This window comes from Plectropomus leopardus, chromosome 13, assembly GCF_008729295.1.
Source record: "Plectropomus leopardus isolate mb chromosome 13, YSFRI_Pleo_2.0, whole genome shotgun sequence".
Classification (NCBI taxonomy): domain Eukaryota; kingdom Metazoa; phylum Chordata; class Actinopteri; order Perciformes; family Serranidae; genus Plectropomus; species Plectropomus leopardus.
The window spans coordinates 20,816,332-20,836,554 of NC_056475.1; the positions used below are offsets into that span (position 1 = coordinate 20,816,332).

The window sequence follows — 20,223 nt, forward strand, 5'->3', positions numbered from 1 at the left end:
AACTAAGGGAGATATGGCTTAAGAAAAGAGAGATTGCAAGGCAGAGGACAAGAAAATATGTGTGTAGTGTGTATGTACATGGCCACGTTTCTGTTACTGTATCTCTGAGGTTAACCTCAAGCTGCAGGAAGGAGCCAGCAATAACAGAGCTGAGTAACCCACAGTACAGTGTTTACTGCTCTGATCGCCAACACAAACGTGGGCATTACCGGTTCCTGGGAGCACTATAGAGCACATGTTTGAGTCATGACACTTGCAGGATGGAATAGCTGTCAGAGTGACTGACCTGTCTGTGAAAGGTCATAGATCTGAACCCCTCAGCAGTCAGCCATACACACACACACACACACACACACACTGCGGCTCCCTGCCTACTCACCAAACCCTCCACCTTGACTCTCTCAGTTTAACTAGTCACCTATGCTTGATTGTTATAAACGAAGACAAACTAGTGACATTTAAGCATTACAGTAGCATTTTTGCACAGCATTTGCTTTACATGTCCATCATGAGGATATAAAAGTAGAGGAAAAATTCAAATAATATTTTATGTTGCACAAATTAAACTGAAACCTTTCAGTAACACACACTTTTCTTGTATTTCTCTCTTTGTGAGGACCATTGACATAATGCATTCCCTAGCCCCTTACCCAACCCTAACCATCACAACTTGGGGTACCCAGTAGCTCACCTGACTGAGCAGCCGCCCCGTGTCCAAAGGCTGTGTCCTCGCCACAGCAGCTGCAGGTTAGATTTCCACCCTCAGCCCTTAGCTGCATGTCATACCCTCTCTCCCCACCTTTCACTCTAAAGCTGCCCCATTACCCCAATTATAACCTGAACCTTAAAATCAAGTCTTAACACTCAAACAGGCCGTTGAAGACATGAGGATCAGCCAAAGTGTCCTCATTTTGCAAAAATGTCCTCAGTCTCTTGGTTAAAAACATGTTTTGGTCACTATGTAGCAAGTACAAGTACTCACACATATACACACACTCTTCCCGTCCTTGCCAGCTTCTGTTGTATGATTATGTCCCAATTACATCGTATTTAGTGTTTCAGTAAACTATTTTAAAACATCAGGAAGAAATCATGAAAATTTCAATTTTTTAATTGCAACCTTTATTTCCCAGCGATAAAACCCAGGGACACGGACAAACAACTGTGCAACACAATGAACTAATAGCTTATTTAACCCTGGTCAAAGATTTTAAATGACAGCGCTCGTGCGTCATTACTTCACCATGACACATCTGAGCCTTTTTGATAAAGAGTTGAACAAAAGAGCTGTGTTGTATAGTAACATAAAAAATGTCCAGTTAGACTCTAAGAGAAGTTGCCAGCTCATATGTTTTCTATTTTATTACAGTGCATTTCAGTTTATCTTACATAGGAACACAGTACTGTGTGGTTTGAGGTCGGTTTGGCTATATTTATCCTGCAGGTTGTTATGAAAAAAAAAAAAGCTTGGCTGTTTCATTTCTCTGGATATAAAATTGTTATGATTTTATATCTTCGGATATATAATCATTGCTGAAGTGGGGGGGGGGGCTTCAGAGCCTATTTCTCCACTCGTTTATTTTCCAGAAAAGGTCCTCATGTGTGTCCCAGATGAATTGCTAGAGATGAAAGTAGAGCCTTTTGGTGGATGTAAAATGGAGTTGGATTGAGTAGGAGGGAACTGTGGTCTGGGGTCTTGGCTTTGTTGCTGTTAAATATAGGCTTGAGAAACACCACAAATTGAGGGCCTAGCCTCTCTATTAGATCATTCTGGGGCCCACTGGCACAAAAACACATTAATGAGAAACACACTGTTATGTACACACTATATTGTAGATTGTTTTGCTTTCCCTCTTTCTGTCTAACACACACATACATTAAGTAGAGGCTTTGAAACTCTTTAAAGATTGAAGATCTCACAATGCATTGAACAAGAGAGAATTGGCTGAGCCTTGTTGCTTTGCAGGAGTAGATCTAGCTTCATCTGGCTTCACTTGATGTTTTCATGTGGTGTTTGTTTCACAGTAGAAATTTAGTGTGGCATCTTATTAGTCTGCCTCTTCTATGACTCCCTGATGTTCTGATGTCCTATAAAACTCAGACTGAGCCATCCAAGTTTGGTTTTAATTACCTCCTCTGACACAACACTTACGCCCCAGCTCTGGAGGATTTTTGTTTCAAACATCACAAACATACCTGTGAAGTGTCCTGATATCAATATCACAAGCGGTGCTGTCTCCCAGTTTCTTTTGTACAGACCTAAGATCAAACACAGCGCTGATATGAGTTTGACCTGAAGGGGGCAGGGACTCTCTTGGGAGGATTTAGTGTGGGCCGAGCGAGAGCCAATAAACACTCCATTCAAACAGAGCGATGACACGGAACAGGCGGATATTTGTGTATGTGCACGCACGTGTGTGTGTGTGTGTGTGGCCCCCAAGCTGCACCAGCTCCATCTCTTTGGGTCCAAAGTATCCTGTGACACTTCAAGATCAGAGAACCCAGAAATTGGCACTTGTGAGCACCATTTACCAGGCTTTGATGTAAAATAATGGCTGAGGTTAAGGAAAGTGTCATAGGTGGAAAGAATGATCGAAAGTTGAACAATTGTCCTCTACTATGAAGGGACAGGGGTTTGTGGGCTCGTACATGGTTTTTCTATTGATTTTTATCTTTGTGTGGTCTCATGAATCGTTAAGGGGGGGGGTGTTACTGTCCTCTGCCCCATCAGAGTCCACATCGCCCCACATGGAGAATGGAGGTTTGGGATTGAGGCTAAAAGGTTGATTGCATTAGTGACTTCTATCAGGATTCATTTGAAGACTGGTTTAGAAACAAAGTGATGGTTTTTGAACTCAGATGGTGACCTTGACATTTGGGTGTCCAAGCAATCTCACCCACTGGGATGTATGTTTGTATATATATGTGTGTGTGTGTGTGTGTGTGTGTGTGTGTGTGTGTGTGTGTGTGTGTGCTGGCTGCAGTAAATCCACAATAGCATACAGTAAAGAATAGCACACAGAGTACAGCTTTATTTTTCTCTGCTTCTTTCTCTCTCTCTCTCCCTGATTGCAACATTTATTAATTAATTATGTGCGAAAGGGAGTTCAAATGGTGCGTCAGATTTTGGCAAATGTTTTTTTTTTTAAATCTTTTTAAGATTTCATCTGGCAAACAGATTATAAAGCTGTGCAGTCTGAAGAGATGCATGAGTGGGGGAGTTTAAGGACACATGAGGAGGAGAACTAGATCAAAAACTAGGATAGGGGTCAAGAAAACATTCGCTCACACACAAATTGATACACACATGACTGCACACACAAATGCACGCATGCACATGCCTGGGGGCTCACACATGACAAGCTTTTTGCTCTGTGCTCGCTGTGAAGTAGAGCGTAGGTAGCCATGACGATAACGTACATCATGGGAGTGGGAGTGAGAGAACAAAGGATGTGCAGGAAAAAAATGAAACAAAACATACCATGTTTATTTACCTCAACTGCAGAGAAAACCTGGCCTTAGGCATTCCTTTATTCCTATTTTTTCCTGTTTTATATTGTATTATATTTATGAGGCATATCTCTCATGTTTGAATTTGCTCTTTATTGTTGTAATGATACATTAAGGAAGATGAATGGTCTTTTCATTAACTGCATTAGGGCATTATCCCTCCCAATAGGCTTTGAAGGATAGGTTCACAACTTCTCAAGTTTTTTAGGTCTTAAAACTGCTGCATAGTCAGGTGCTATACGAATGTTGAAATAGGTTTTGCAGTAGCTGCAGAGTTGGTGCACCTTGCTTTCACACAGATCTCTGTGGTAAAATCTTGTCACTATTTCAAGTCGTCCCTTCTGTTCGATGTTTGCAATGGGTACCGGCTACAGAACTGGATCCAGGTTAAGGCTGAGTGAGTCGGAGGAAGCTGCCCAGCAGAGGAGAGGTGCTGCCTGGTTGTGGTCTGAAATAACGGGAGCATCTGCTCTCTGCTTAGAAGTGGTACATTTACACCACACAGCAACTTCATACGATACAGTTTCTGGTCTTTGTTTAATATCTAATGTCACCAAAACATGTTGTTCAACTTTTCCAGTCTGCGCTTTGCATAGTTAGTACACATTTGCTTCGTCAGCATCGCTAGCAGTGTTCTCACCTTGAATGTCCCAGTGAACTCTATTCAAAAATCTGGCTCTTCAGTTAGGTGTCGCTTGAAGGTTTATAGCTTAAACAAAAAACATAAAAAAAGCAGAAAGAGTAGTTGAATATTTTTTTAACAGCAAAATCCATTTCAACTGGCAAAATTCTGAGTCCATGCAGTCCTGGCTCCCAAACGTATGTCTCCTCAATATAAAGTTCCCCCTTTGTGTTTTCATGGGTAGTATTTCAATGTTGAGTTTAAGTGGAGAGAAAAGACTTTGATTTAACTAATTTGGACAGCTGGAGCCTGTTGTTAACGTCAGATAAACTTTGCAGCATTTTTTGGCAGAAAGAGAACTGTTGATTTATACTCACTCACTTTTGTAGGGATTCTTTTAGGGGCCAATGTGAACAATTACAAACTCCAAAACATGGTTCAGTTGTCATATGGGTATCTAAGTATTGTTTTAAGGCAAACCTGAAAATTTGTGAAGTGTCCTTTTATGTGGAAGGCCTGTAAAGGGAGTGTGGACTTTTATTGACTGTTGTGTATGTTGTGTATTTGCTGTATGAATTTCGACATAAATAATATACACCACTGTAAACTTTTCTAGCACTGCCTTTGTACTGCACACAGACTTTAGCCTGCACAAGCCAGCTGTGGTGTATGCTTGGCTTTACAATTCCCCGACATTCTGTTTTGAGGTCTGCAGCTGCAGTTGTTTTAATCGAAGCACATTTTTCACACATTTTGTAACTGGAGTTATGGGTGAGCCATATTGGTTGAAGGAGAGAGGGAGAAATAGAAAGGAAAGCTTGGCTAGGAAACTGTGACCTACATGGCAATATACAGTAAAATGCATTTGAGACTGCATCCATCCCTGCTTGTTACGTCACCGTCATCCCCAGAAGGGATAGGAAGGTAGAGACAGACTGGATTGCAACCTTCGGTTTTGTCCTTCACAAAACAATAGCTTTAATAATCTTGCTTTCCCCCTGAGGTCGGTGGTAACAACACACTGTGTCACATGGATCCAAACTAACATATTTGCATACAAGCACTGTTCGATGAGACCACAGATTAAAGAAAACTGGCTTTAGAAGAACAGTAACAGGCATAAAGTCACTGTTCAGTTATTGGTAGATGCTATTTAGAAGCTTTGTTCTCACCTTTTTTCTTGTCTGCCTTCCTATCCTCTCCTCTCCCTTGTATGTGTCTGTGATGGATGGACTACTCTATCATATGAGTAATACTAATATAGGCCTGTCTGCATCCACTGGCTCTAGCCCTTGCAAATTGAATTTGTCAGAGGCCTTTTTTTCTGCTTGTGCTTTTTTTTATTCACTCTCTCACCTTTTCCACTGTGCGTCTAAAGGTGTGTGACTAAGCTGTCTAGTTTTTACACCATCTCAACACATTTGTGTTATTCTCCTTGCGTCGGAACATGAGAGCATATGCGCGGACCTTTTGAACAAACCGTTTTGTATTTAAATGACCTTGTATCGACCCAGATCATGTCAGCTTTATCTAGAGAGAAAAGACTGAGTGCTGAATCCGCAGCCTTTTCTTTTCTTATCCACTCTTCGTTCTTTAACTTTGTGAAGTCCCTGCTCCAGTTCTCTTTATTTTTCTCATTTTCAAACCCCTTCTATTTTTTCCAGTATCGAATTCCACAATCTTATGTAGTTTTACTACACTGATGTAGAACACTTACCCCTACCAAGTAGCAATTTCAAAAAATAGGCCCTTATTCTTTCTCCCTGTACCTTCCCGGACTATTCGTGATTCCCATACCAGATGAGCCCCTGTCCACTGCGAACAGGGAGATGAAAGATGGACAGAAACAAGTCGTACCCCACTTGCTTATTCCCTCCCTCCGTCTCTTGTCTCTCTTTCTGTTTTTCACTCTATCTCCTGCTGTCTTCCCCACTGAGCTGTAATCTGACAGATGTTGAAAACACAAATTTATTAATGTTGACTGTGATTTGTCTCATTTGTGTGTGTGTGTGTGTGTGTGTGGGTGTGTACACGAACGGGGTGTGCCTGCGTGTTTGTGCGTGCTTTGGCCAGCATGCAATGTGTGATCACGCATACACCTGGTGCATTTACACTTTGTTTGTCTCTCTCAGCCATCAATATGCTGCTGAGGTGAAAGCTGGGTGTGATGATCCTGTCATGGCCGGCCAGCTGGCTGTTGCCTATCTGCCTGTTTGGATGGCAGCACATTACCACTTGGGAAACAACATAGACGTCTCAGGTTCCTCTGTGCTGCCTGCTTTAGAGAGGCAAAGTCCCTCCCCCTTCAGTGGACCACAGTGAGACCTTATTACAGAAAAAAAAAGAAGTAAGGTAGTCAATGGCAAAAGACAAAAAAAAATGTTGTCTCAGTTTGAATTGTGCCATGAAATGTACATATAATGTTTGTCAATTTAAAAGATGTTTTTAATGTCAAGAAAGTTGTAGTTTGTTGTAAAACTGTTGAACTGAGAAAATACATAAATATAGAGAGACTACACAACTCGCAAAAGTGACGTCTTAGCTTTCTCTCTTGCTGACGCTATAATGCCTGTTTGTGCCAAACTGGGATGTACTTACATGAGCAACAGGTCTTGCTTGTTCTTTTTCTTACCAACTAATATAAAAACAAGGAGTTGCTGGATAAAACACATCAGATAACGTTAGATTTGTGTGGGGAAATTAGCAAAGTTTCCTTGTGATCTAGCTTACTGGTGATGGCAATATTGTGCAAAAAAAAATGTAGTTCACTGGGCATTTTGATACAAAATCTAAATGGCACAATGACAAACTGCTACTTTGTTGACTTGTGAAATTATCTTTGGATAGAATTCATGTGTAATTCATGGCACAATTCAAATGAGACTGAAAAATGATTTATCTCTTGCCGCTGATCACCAAATGTATTAAGGTCACTAAGTCACCTTGGGGTGAAAGATTCCGATACTCTTCGTAGCAGCGCAGAGAGCTGCTCAGAAAAGCAGCAAAATAAAATAATTTTCTTTGTGGCATCAACGTGGCAGCATGCCAGAGAGCTGCAGGGTGACTAGCTGTACGACGGACAAACTCATTATAAGCCCAGACATGGCTAGTTAAAAGTACTTTACTCATATTGTACTTTAATCATTTTTAAGCTAGCGTTAGGGTTGTGGTATCACAGACAGCCTGAAGCATGAATCGAGGAAAATCAGGGCATGTTTTCTCCCACATCTTGCCTTCGATCACCACAAAGGGCTTAAAAATAATTGTATGCCATGATGGCCTCAAACTTCTTCAATCAAAATTTAACTCAAGGCTATGAAATTAACCAGGAAGGATGAAAAACTGAATTTCACTCAAAATTTTGCAGTGTACATACCACAGAACAGACACCACCTATCCCTAAAACAAAGATGGCAGTAACCTCGAGATGTCACATTGACTTTGGAAATGGGGGACAATGGAAGGGGAAGTACTCTGACTGAGTGTAGATGCTAGAGCTGTGTAGTGGTAAGAATCTGATGATAAGATACAGAGGTTACCACTTAATATATTACGATATGTCACAGTACTGTAAGCAAGGCAAAATATTGTAACTATTTTACCTTACTTAATGAGCTAGCTGTGTACTCTCTATGACTTTGCCTGTGTGTAGCCTTTGTGTTTACGCTACTGATATGTTGTTACATTGGAGTGGAGGAGTGAAGTGGCTAAAGATAGATGACACACTGCTATCTAGCAGTAACACGTAATAACTCCCTGCCACAAATCTCTGCCAGTAAATTGTTAATAAAAATCAATACAGGGTTTTTGAGAATTGATACAGTATCACAGAACATAGCGTATTGATATTTTTTACAGGCATCAAAGGTGCAGTGTAGCTCAACTTGGCTCTGTTCAACATGTTAAAGGCTCAATTCTTACAGCCTTTTATTGGTCACATTGTAGGCCAGTTATTTCTTGGGATCAGAACAGTATCTCATTGTCACCCTCTCTCAATCACCTTGTCTGCTTCAGTTTGTCTTTTCTGCACTAATAACAGTACCATTCACCCAAGTTTATACCGATCCCTTTCCTCACTCCGCCCCACCCTCCCCTTTCCTACTTCCATCTCATCCCCTCCTTCACATTCACTTTAATCCCATCAACACATTCTTTCCAGCCGTTCTTTCCCTCCAATGTGTTTTCTCACCTCCTCTTCACAACCCCATCTATTTCCTACTCTCCTCACTCATCTCTCTGCCGTCACCCTACAGCCCCCCCCCTCCCGTCCTTTTTGAGCCTATCATTAGAGACCATTAAGGTTTCAGCTGTTCCGCAGAGAATGATGGAGTCACTCTGACACCTTCAGTGAAGAAATTAGGTGGGAGGTATGATGGAAGAGAGCAAATATCAGATGAAAATGAAGAAAGCAAGTGAATTAAAAATATGAAAATAAAAATATATCAGAATCTATTCTGGCTATTGCTGAGACCCACTAAAAAGATGCATGAGAGTGTGGCAAACATTGGAGACATGATTTCAGATTGATGATGATGATGATGATGATTAATTGGGTGATTAAGAAAAGGATGAAAACTGTGTGACAATGTGAGAAATTATGATGATGACACACATGCTTGTGTTATTGTTAATCATGGTAAAGGACCAGACAGCGTAAGGGTGAAAGATACACACTATCATCTCAGATAGTGATACTCTGTTGGTGTGTGTGGGTGGGTGAAGTGGCCGTCACTCCCTATACATCTTTATGGGTATATTGTAACATATAATTCATGACTTGGCTGCCCAACCATTTTATCCATCTCTGGCAGCTTTATGCACACAGTGGCGATACTGTACTGCACTGAAGTTTGATACAAAAAAAGGGGAAAAAAATCACATTTGTACATATCTCCCATGTACTACAGCTGTAGTGTACGCCAGGTTACACATACCATTGAGTCTGTGTGTGTGTGTGTGTGTGTGTGTGTGTGTGTGTGTGTGTGTGTGTGAAAGAGTGAGAGAAGGAAAGAGATCTATCAAAATGACACTTATAGGCTCGTAGACTCATGTGCTGCTCAGCCAAAGTGGAGTGGAAGTCCCTCAGCTCATGCCTGGTACTCGCACATCTATTTTAATTCTGCCGCTCACTGTCAGTCTTGCCTGACTAACATGTGATCAATATAGGTAGACATCCATGTAATTATGATAGATTGGATTTCTCTGAGCATGAAACTTGTGACGTAGGGCAGGGGGATTGTGACATGTTTAGTGGGACGTCGGGGCTGCTCTTATTAGACAGCGTTTCGGCGCGTTCTTGTTTCCAGAATGTCTGTAGCTCAGTGGGCTTTCCTACATCTGACGTTCAGATCATTCATGCATCATCTGGATAGTTTCCTCTCCATCTATTTAATATAGAGACACAAAACAACATCCTGTAAGGGAAGTGGTGACTCATTTAAGGTTCTATTTTTACTGTTCAGATGGTGCCACTTAAGAAATGGCGGAAGGGGACGAATCAATAATATAGTGAAGTCCACCGCCATCTACGGCGATGCCTCCGTTACAAGGGACATTATTACAACCTCCTCCTGACTTTACCCTCTGGAGCCATCTATTGGCTGTGTCTATGCCTTCATAAAGGACCCATGGAGGTATGAGGGCAGAGACGTTTCTACGTTTAAAGTGGATGTATCTGTTGTTCATAAAAGCAGAATAAATGAGCCTTAACACCTTGAATTCTAATATCAACTACAGTTGAGGAGACAGCCATGAAGTAAATGAAACCTATGATCAGAATGGTCACTCTCGTAGGGTGCTTTATATTATGCTAATGCATCTTAGCTCCTCCCAGTGAGGATGTGAGTGAGATGCAAGGAGGAGGATACATCTGAGTTCCCTCACTCTGAGCTCCTCCAGAAGCCTCTTCTCTCCTTGTCTCCTAGCGGTTCATTTAAGGAACTGAAAGATCCTACATGTTGGCGGGCAAGAAACAATTTCTGGGTCACAGGAGGAGAGAGGATTCAAGGAAGCATATGAAAAACGTGTACTCGCACTGGGGTCACTTGTACAGTGTACTTATACAATGAATTATATAGTGAAAATAAACTACTACCCATTTTTCTGGGGACAAACTGGAACATCCTTAAGGACCCCTAGGGGTCCCTGGACCCCTGGTTGAGAACCACTCCTGTACATAATTTATTTTTTTGTGTGTTCATTCCATATGGTGGAAAGAAACTTATTTTGTTTTTCAGTTTAGAAAAGAAATGTGGCTGTAGTCAAGGTAACAAGGTAATCTGCATTCACTGGGTCTTTTCTTGACTTCGTCTTTCCATATATATTATATCTCACATATCCCAGGCTTTGTGTGCGAGTATGTGTGTGTGTGTGTGTGTGTGTGTGTGCGTGTGATTAGCATCTTGTCACTTTTAGTACGAGTGGAGCATTCATTCAGTTCAGCTCTCCATTCTGTGCATTCCCATGGCTTATGGCTGCATAGGATTGCATCTTTTATGGAGATAAATATATGCCATTTGCACTTCCTAGAAAAGGCGGGCCTTGTTCTTCTAATGGGTTAGCAGATGATAGACGCAGATGGAACGCCTGAATAATAGTACACCACAGTTGCTCTAGTTTCTCCAGACATTTATATTTTATAAAACTATTTTCAATTAGATAAAAAAAGAGAAACATAGGGATCACTAAGTCAAGTGTTAATTCAACTGTTTAGGAAATGTGTGTATCCCTATGAGTTTAGAGAAACCTTGAATAGATATTAATGTCAGGCAACAGAGAATTTAGATAAATGTTGTATCTCTGAATTATTTGGATACCGCAGTCCAAAGAGGAGGGCTGCAATCAGTAACAGGGCCTGTCTGTAATTTGATGCTATTAACAACAGATGAGGTATAAATACACATGTACAAGGTTCACAAGGTTGTTCATTAACTTCCTGATAAATTAACCAAATGCGATATCAAGTTTCACAGTCCCGGACGGGTGTGAATGAGGTGTGAGACCCTTCAAACAGGAAGAAAAGCAGAGCTTCTATTGTGCTTTTAAATTTAGAAAGCTGTGAGTGATTTGCTTGTATTCACTCAATTCAGCAGCCTCTGTTTATAGTTACAAGTCATACTGCGCCTCAGGAAATAAGTATAGCATTTTACAACATTTGCAAAGCATGGTGTGTACTTGTGGTTTGTCAGTGGTTACCTCAGGGTGGATTGGTTTAAGGTATTGTGGCCTCAGGACAATGCATGTTAAAAAAACAAGAAACATTGAGGAAATGTAGCTTTAATGTGAAAAATGCTTAAAATATACATACTTTATTACTGTCATAACATCCTGTATATATTTGACATCAATAGCTTGGAGATGTCAGAGAATTTAGGCATGTGGCAGAAAGAAACTCATGCCATACAAGCTGTAGATGAAAAAAAAAACCAAATGTGTACAATTGTGGCATGTTTTAGAACTCATCATAGGGTTTGTTTGTTCTGAAATGCAGCACTACAAGTGAACAAAAAGGTGCCTGTGAAGCTCCAAAAGAGCTTTGAGGTGGTCTTCAGAGTTTCAACCATGGGGTCACTCCTGCCTCGAAAGGAAGGCTATTCCATAGTCTATGGATGACAAAACAGCAAAGGCATGATCCCCCTTGTGTAATGGTTCAGGCAGTGGAACGGCCAAAAGCTGTAGGTCAGACAACCTGAGATCTCCTGAGGAGACTTGAGGGGTTGTGAGATCTGAGATGTATAAAGCTGCCCCCTGAGAGATGAAGATTCAGATCATCAGTTGGAGATCCCTCAGTCGACTGAATTTCTTCAGGTTGAGCAGTTGACTTTTTTCATTTTGGTCCTCAGATTTAGTAGGACTCCTCGCTGCTCCGTGCTGCTCCTAGCTTTCAGTTTAAGCCAAGTAGTAAAATAGTCCAATATTCGTATTAAACAGCCAAATCTGATTTGACTGACATAATTCTGAGTTGGAAACAGCCCTAAACATGTATGATGGCATCTTAATAAGTGCCGTTTAAACAAACAATAAGATGTTAAAATCAGCTCTGTTTCCACAGTAGAAGCCAGTGAAGAGATGCCAGTACAAGAGTGCAGCCGCATGTTAAGCAAGCTGCAGACGTGATGCCTAAGACTGACTAATATTAACAAATAAGGTGTAACAGTAGTGTAAGGAAGAGGAAATATTGGTGTTTAATAACTGTCTCCAGATCACAAGGTTATAGTGAAAACAATCAATTGAAAAAATTCTGAAACAAGACCCAGGTGGAATATAACCAAAACGAATGCTTTACCCTATTTAGGACGTAAATGTTCCATTACAATGAATTCATAAACCTCAATGCTAGTGTGATATGAAGTGGAAGCGTAGCCCAAGCTGTGGGGAATTTGAAATTTTCTGCAGCAGTGCACCTCCACAAAGCCAGACTGTTTTTGTTGTGTCGAGTTTGATGATACAACAAAAAACTGCAACATTTCCTATGCTGACAAGCAAACATCACTGAATAACTCAAGCAAAGCATTTGCCAATCAACACACAGTAGCGCCAGTAAAAACATGCAGATTATTTCCTCTGTTTGAGTGGACTCCAGCAGACACTTTTGATGCTGTGTTGGCACTGTGTGCATTTATCCAGTGAATAACAAGCAAGTCACACTTGTTTAATTTATAAGAAGTGCAAATCAAATTTCATATGTCAGTCATAAGCACTCAGTGAAAGCAACATTCAGTGCTCAAATCTGTTTTCAGTATGTTAATTTGCACTGCTGTGTGGCAATTATTATGGACAGTGGTAGCCCAGAATTACTTGAGGCCTTCTGACCTCTAATTGGCTGATGAATTTTTTTGTAATTCTAATAATATATTGTTAGAATTTTACTTTTAATTTTACTTATTTTACATAATTTTAAAATTCAGCCAGATTGCTTGTCCTAAAGATCAAATATAATAATATATTATATTATATTATATTATATTATATTATATAAAGACAGGAAAATGTGTAGAATGGCACAAATACATTAACAACTCGTGAACTTCCAGCTTCCAGAAAATTGTCACTTCAGAGGTTGTGACACACAAATCTTTATTCATAGCAAGCAAGGCAAAGGAGTACTGTGCAATGTCAGTGTGTCTGTGTGAGAACAAGAAATACTTTTCAAAGATGCAAAGAGATAAAGAAATCCAAAAATCATTTAACATTTATCTATGCTTTGGCAGATTTATACACATGTAGTCTAGTTTGGAAAGAGACAGAGTGGCAAGGACAAGTATCTACATGTAAGCTTTCTCTTCATCAGTTTGTTCTCTTTGTGCAGTGTCATAGCTAATTCTCATTATATGAATATTCATGGTGGAAGAAAGTGGAGAGCTACAGTATGGATAATGCAACAGAATGTCAATTCTTCCAGCTACAATACATATAGTATTGCCCTACTATATATTGCTGTGGGGCTGGTCTGTTGAACCATTTTTATATCAATATAATGTCATCTGTCATGTGTCACTGGTTGTTTTTTTGCCCCGTGTGCTACATTAGTGCCTCCTAGCATAGAAGGAGTGTTGTGCTGCATATTTAAAGATTTCCCATCTCTGTGTTAAGCTGTTGTTGTTTCTGAAGAACTTGAAAGTTCACAGGAGTGAAGAGGATGTGGCAAAATAGGTTATGGAAAAGGGTTGCGGAAATTCAAATACTCATTATGAGCATGGAAGGGCGAGGAGAGCCGTGCAGAGGCGACGCATCATCCGTGCTGCCAGACAGCGAAGGTTCACCTCAGCACCCCACTAAGAGGGTGTTGGGCACGGGTAGAGAGGCTTGCTGTTCCCCTGTCTAACTCTGTCACAGCCTCCCTATGGGAGTCTGCCATGTGTCAGCAACCTTAATTACTACACCTCATCTCTGCAAAGATTAATGATGCCTCTGTTCTCCCAGTATTTATCATCTTATCTGCTCATTTACATTCTGCTGTGCGTATACTGTACACCGCTGTTTGGGAGTGTGTGCAGCAGCCACAGTGATACGCTTATCCTCTGGGTTCCTTTTGCGTTTGTGATTCCTACTTAAGACCTTACTCGCTAAAATGAAGTGAAATGCCTTGAAAAAAGAGCATGCTGCGAAATTCATTGGTTTTCTTAATTACCTGTTGTGCGGCAAAGCTCCTGTTTGCCTTGACGTTGAGGGCCCTGCCTGGTGAGGCTTTGATTTGGCTTTTGTTGGTATGATTTCATGTTTCATCATTAGTCTTTTTATTTCATACAGCTTGACATGTGTGTTTATATGTGAAATCTGTCACTCTGTCGACGCCATTAGTCGCCCGTCCTGTGACAATGTGTGCGTTTTGAAGCTGCCTTCGTGTATGTTTTTTGTATCATTGAGAATAGTTTACAGGGGGGATTTTTAGTGCTACAGCTCAGTGACAAATAATGATGCATCATGTTAAGCCGGTCATGCTTGCTTTATTTAATATTTATGTTGCAACTTCCTTCCTCTCCTCCCCTCTGATCCACACACCAGCCAGATCACTCATCTGGTTCAAAAGCCAGTAAACTATAGCCTAGTTGAGGGACACTGCCCTACCGTGTAATTGTTCATTTTAACAGGGATCAAGAGTCAGGCCTCCTTCAGTTGGCTTCCTTTGTGCGCCTGTCTGAATGCTTGGCATGTCAGTGAATCCATTTCAAGTCAATCCCCCAGTGGTACGTATTAATTTAAATTATTGTTCGGATGTGAACTGCAGCGAAAATTAGCCCTGATTATCATGCGCAACTGCAATTTTATCCTTGAATCCCCTTTTCTCTCCAAGTCAGCAAGTGTTCATTTTTCTGAATAACGTCAGAAATATAAACAAAATGTGAAAATAGCTGGGCAAGATGCTGCCAGCCAAATCACAGTTATTAATATCAATTTATTCCCAACCTCTCGTCTTCCCTACAGTTTTTTTTAATGCATAATCAAGCTGTCATCAGGCAGAAATGTAGAGATAGGGTGGGTGTGGGGTAGAAAGGGTTGAAAGGGAAAGTGAAAAAGAGAGATAAACAGTTGAAACCTCAGGGAATTTTTTTTGTATTTATATTTCTCTTCAGTTTTTCTCCACTCAGTAACTGAGTGTGACACTGCATGGAGCCTGTCAGTAACAGACTGACAAACAAAAAAGTATTTGCGCTGTGTGTGTGTGTGTGTGTGTGTGTGTGTGTGTGTGTGTGTGTGTGTGTGTGTGTGTGTGTGTGTGTGTGTGTGTGTGTGTGTGTGTGTGTGTGTGGAGGGGGGTCATTAAGCTAAGAATACGTTTTAAGGATATGTGTACATAATGATTACAGGCAGATAGTCAGAGGGATAGTTTGAGAAGAAATTCATATTTGATAATATTGACAAAAGCTTTAAAATCAGCTGGGAGAGAACATTTAAATGTCCCCGCTGCCAAAGACAACAGTTGTGCATTGTGCTTTTTAATAATTCTTATTATCTCTGATTATCTAAAGCACCAACTGAGAAGGATCAGTGTGTTAATTGATTGAGGAGTCGTTAATTTACATCATAATGTGGCGGAAAAAATACAACCCCGTGTGACAGATGACGGATGATGATAGGCAACTTAATTGCCGGGTAATTAATGCGTGCAGCAGCATTTTGTCGGATATTGCAGTTAGACTTCTTTTGCCAAGATTAAACTCCAGATTATATTTTAGGATGATAATTTGTGTTTTGGTTTATATTGTGATTTCTCTTCTGATTCTGAACTTTTGATATGAAACTATAGTGACAGCCTTGCATTGATCCAATGCTTGCACTGTCATTAACAATGTCTGGCTCATCATATGAGGTTTATTTACTTCTGAATGCTGAAAACAAACAGATCCTTGAGAACATGTCAGCAGTCTGAGTCTGGTGCAATAAAACAGGCAACAAGCGCTTAATATTATGAAGTCTGAAAAAAGTCTAACTAAAGCCTTACTTTTGTCAAACATCTGCAATTAGTTATTCTATATTATTTCTTCCCATGTGTGTATTAGCCCCATTTAATGTGTCTGGAACTGACACATGCTATGGCAATTAACCTTGAAACGTTTGTACACGACAGTATAGGTCAAATGGGTTATATAGAGCCTATTATGTCAAAGGATGGTGTGTGCGTAATATTGAGTGTGGTGTGTCTGCTTGTATGTCTGCATTACAAACTTATAAATGCATTTTGAGATGTTATTATTAAAGTCTTATTTTAAGTTGAAGTCAATCTGATCTTGAAACTGAAGCTTTTTGAAATGTGAGAATATGATCATACGGTTAATCAGCAATGAGGTGTCACAACTAGGATTGGATGAAACAATACCAGTGTAGCACAGTATGAGCAACCTCCCCATTTGTTGTTGTTAGTTAATTTTTTTTTTTTTTGCTTTTGCTTCATCTTGCGTTTGTGTCCCTTTTTCATCTTTTTGTGTCCCCCTCCCTAAATTTGGATGTTTTTGTGGATCAGTGAATGCAGTACAGGTGAATTCATCATGGGTTTTTGTTTCTCAGCAGCAGTTTAGAAGTTTGAGTCGTGAGGTGAATAATTGATGTGTTGATCTGGTCAGAGCTGATCAGATTCGATCAATTGATAAGAGTAGTAGCTACTGCAGAGGCGAATGAATTCAGATTTTTAGACCCAGCTCTATTAAGGATAGTTTCACTTATACTGACCTGGTGTTCTGCTCCTCCGTGCAGCTGCTACACTCCCAGAGTACGCTCCAAGAGTGTGATGCATTGCACAGCAGAAAGATGCATACATTCCAGTAGCACTCATAATTATTTTCTAGCTCCAGAAATATAAAATCAATATGTGGTGGCAGATGTTTTGATCGTGGCAGCTGCCAGAAATAAATGAATGATTGGGAAACCTTACGGCGTTAAGAAATTCACCTAATAATAAAACCTAACCTAACTCTAACAATTTAACAGTAAATAACAGTTACAGTGCTAATAACACAAATCCAACTCAAAATACATTTTGAATTTGGATCAATAATTGTCTCCCTAACTCAGGAGAGACTAGGCAGCCAAACATTTCTCTATTATCTGGTCAGGAGTGGCTGAGATTGTCACTAAATTGTAAATAGCAGGTCCACCTTAACAGTGCTCCTTAACTAAGTCTGGGGCACAGGAGCTTGTCTTGGTTCTTGTTGCCACAGCCTCTTTGTCGCCGTCTCTCTCTCTCTCTCTCTCTCTCTCACACACACACACACACCCCTCTCTCTCTCTGTCTCACTCTCTCTTTTTACCACCACACACTCGCAACACACAATCTGGCACCAGAGGACGCACCGAAATCTGGGTTGTGATTTAGTCGCAACGACGTTCATTAATGTTGTGTGTGCAATGTGCAGATTTAGGTAATAAATGTCCTGTATCAAGGTTTTAGGGTTCCTCTTTAAATTGACTGCTATCACTTAACCTTGCAAAGAGCTTTAAAATCTACTGTGTGGGCACTTAAAAATCCATGAGCTTATGGCTGTATTTTTAAGTATTGTGCCATGGTGTATTATGGTTTCAATATTCTTATGGAAATTGCACAAAATATTTCCAACTAACCTTGGGCCAAGAAAGGGCTAAGGAGGGAGAGGCAGTAGCAAATAGGAGTATTAATCACAAGACAACCTCACCAACACTCCCCACTCCCATCACCTCCCACATACACGCACACACGCGCACAAACGCGCACACCCACCCACCCACGCATACACACACACACACACACACACACACACACACACACACACTATCTAACAGGAGGCTAATGCCACATACATAGAACTCCCTGCCAGACAGAACCAATCATTCTCAGCAAGGCAATGAGATCCCTGATGAGCAGCCTCAATAGTAATCATAGAATTTGCCATGACGGTGATGGATTTTTATGCCTTTTTGCCCTCATTACAGACCAGTCTGATAACTTAGCTAAACCCATATTTATTTAGCTAAACTTACAAATAGTAACATCACTATATTTAGTACAATTTTCATTGTTCTTGAGTATAACTCCTCTGAAACAATAGTTTTTTTTCTTCTAGTTCACATAGTTTATATTTATTTACTATTATTTTACTAGAACTCATTATTTAACTCATTGACATGGCAGCTGATAACTCACCTGAACTCAGTTTATGAGGATGGAAATTATTCCTCCATTAAGGGCACTAAGTTTCAAGTTTAGCCTCCATGCTTGTAAATAAATGAAAATAGACTTTGTGCTATTATTCAAGTAACTTGGCTTTATGTCTGTAGTGCATTGCACTTTACTGTCGGCCTCTCCTCAGCTACAAATAAAGTCTTAAATTCATGCAAACTGTGTAGGCTGTTTTACTGTCAACAGGCCCTTCAATCCAAATTTGCCTCTGAAGCTCTAATAGCAAAAAAAAAATATATAAATAAATAAATAATTTCAACACTCCTACAGTGATGGTGTTGGGCTGATATTTCAGTACATTCAGTAACAGTTTGGCTGAAGTAAACTTGCCATATTTCTTTAAAAGCAGTGTAATATGTCGTTTATATGTCGTCGTGTACACAAACATCCCTTTTAGATAAATGCTGAGGGCAGTTACACCAAAGGATGCTGTTTGGGTGAATGACCAAATGTCTTAACCTAAAAAAATACAGGCAAGTGGATAATTTTATTTTTAACTGACACTGTAAAATAAGATTTTTTATATTTTTTTCAGACTTGATTACCTTCCTCGACTGAATGCCAGTGAAACCTTACAAGCGAGCCTGTTAAGTAGTAAAGGGAGAAAGGTCATTTTTCTTTTGTGGCGTGCAGGTCTTTATTATGATCTGACTAAAAAAAACTACAAATATACAACCTTTAAAACTACTACAAAGGAAAATGCAATATTGACTCTATGTAATCCTCATATAAAATTGATGTGTTTTGCTCATCAACAGTATGTTTAACACATTTTGTGGAGTATACTGATATATGCAATTTCAAAGGGGACCTATTGTGCTCTTTTTCAGGTTCATAACTGTATTTTGGGATTCCACTAGAACATGTTTACATACTTAAATGTTCATAGAGCAAACTGTCTGTGCTGCAACATCTGAATTCACTTTCTGTCTGAGATGCTTTGTTGGTAGCACTTGTCTCTTTAAGACCTCCTCCCGAGAAAGCCAGTCTGCTCTGATTGGTCAGCATTTCTAAGTCTTCTGTATCCCAGACTTTACAAGTGGACATGTTCCAGCAGGAATATGATCTTAAATAAGGTAAACATTGATAACATTGGCAACCAAGATTATATGTGTCCTTGTCGTTAGCATGTAGCTACATGTAGCAGTGTACTTTTAGTCTGGTATATTAGTACTTTCTACTGTTAAAAATCACCAATTAAAGCTTCTAAACCAAAATCTTCCAAACCGGACATGTTCCAGTAGGAATATAATCAGAAATTTGTGAGGAATTAAGAAATAAACTGCCAAGATTATATTTTTCCCTGACAGTAGGTAGCTACATGTAGCAGTGTAGGCTACATAATGTAAACACTTGCAGTAATGAGGCTGGAGCAAAAGGCTATATAAAGATATCTGTCACAAGCTGACATTGGCTTGTCTGGGAAGAACAGTCTGAAGCCTGAGGTTTTAACAGGGAATACTTTTTCTGTGTGCTTACCTCATTATTTGAAACATTGGCCATGTTTAATGTAACATGCAACATTGTAACATTGTATAATATTTAAATGCATCTATTTTCAACTAATTGGCTCTGTGTGCTGTGAAAATGGTATTGGGCATGGGAGAATGTGGGGGAAAGGAGGAGGGAGGGTGCACTGAGACCTTTACAAGGTCACGGAACAGTGGAAATGGGAATGTGAAGGTTAAGCTAAACTGTTGGGTAAACAAACACAACCCTGCAGCACAGGAGGGTCTGTATGGGTGTGTATGTGGTATCAAGGGTATTGTAACCTTTGTTACCACGGAACGCAAATAAGAGCATTAGGGTGCAAACATTACCCTAATTGTTCATTTGCTTTTGTTTTTTTTTTTTGTTTTTTTTCGAGGTTATGTGCACAGATTAAATTTAACCTGCTATAAAGCACATGGGACAATACTTAGCTCATCCTGGCTGAGTGGGT

At 40.1% G+C, this 20,223-nt stretch overlaps 1 protein-coding gene across 3 annotated transcripts in view; it reads left to right on the forward strand.

Annotated features, from left to right (window-relative positions):
- The window catches only part of cadm2a (cell adhesion molecule 2a), a 261,093-nt gene that overhangs the window by 81,465 nt on the left and 159,405 nt on the right, over positions 1–20,223 (forward strand). The window lies entirely within an intron of this gene.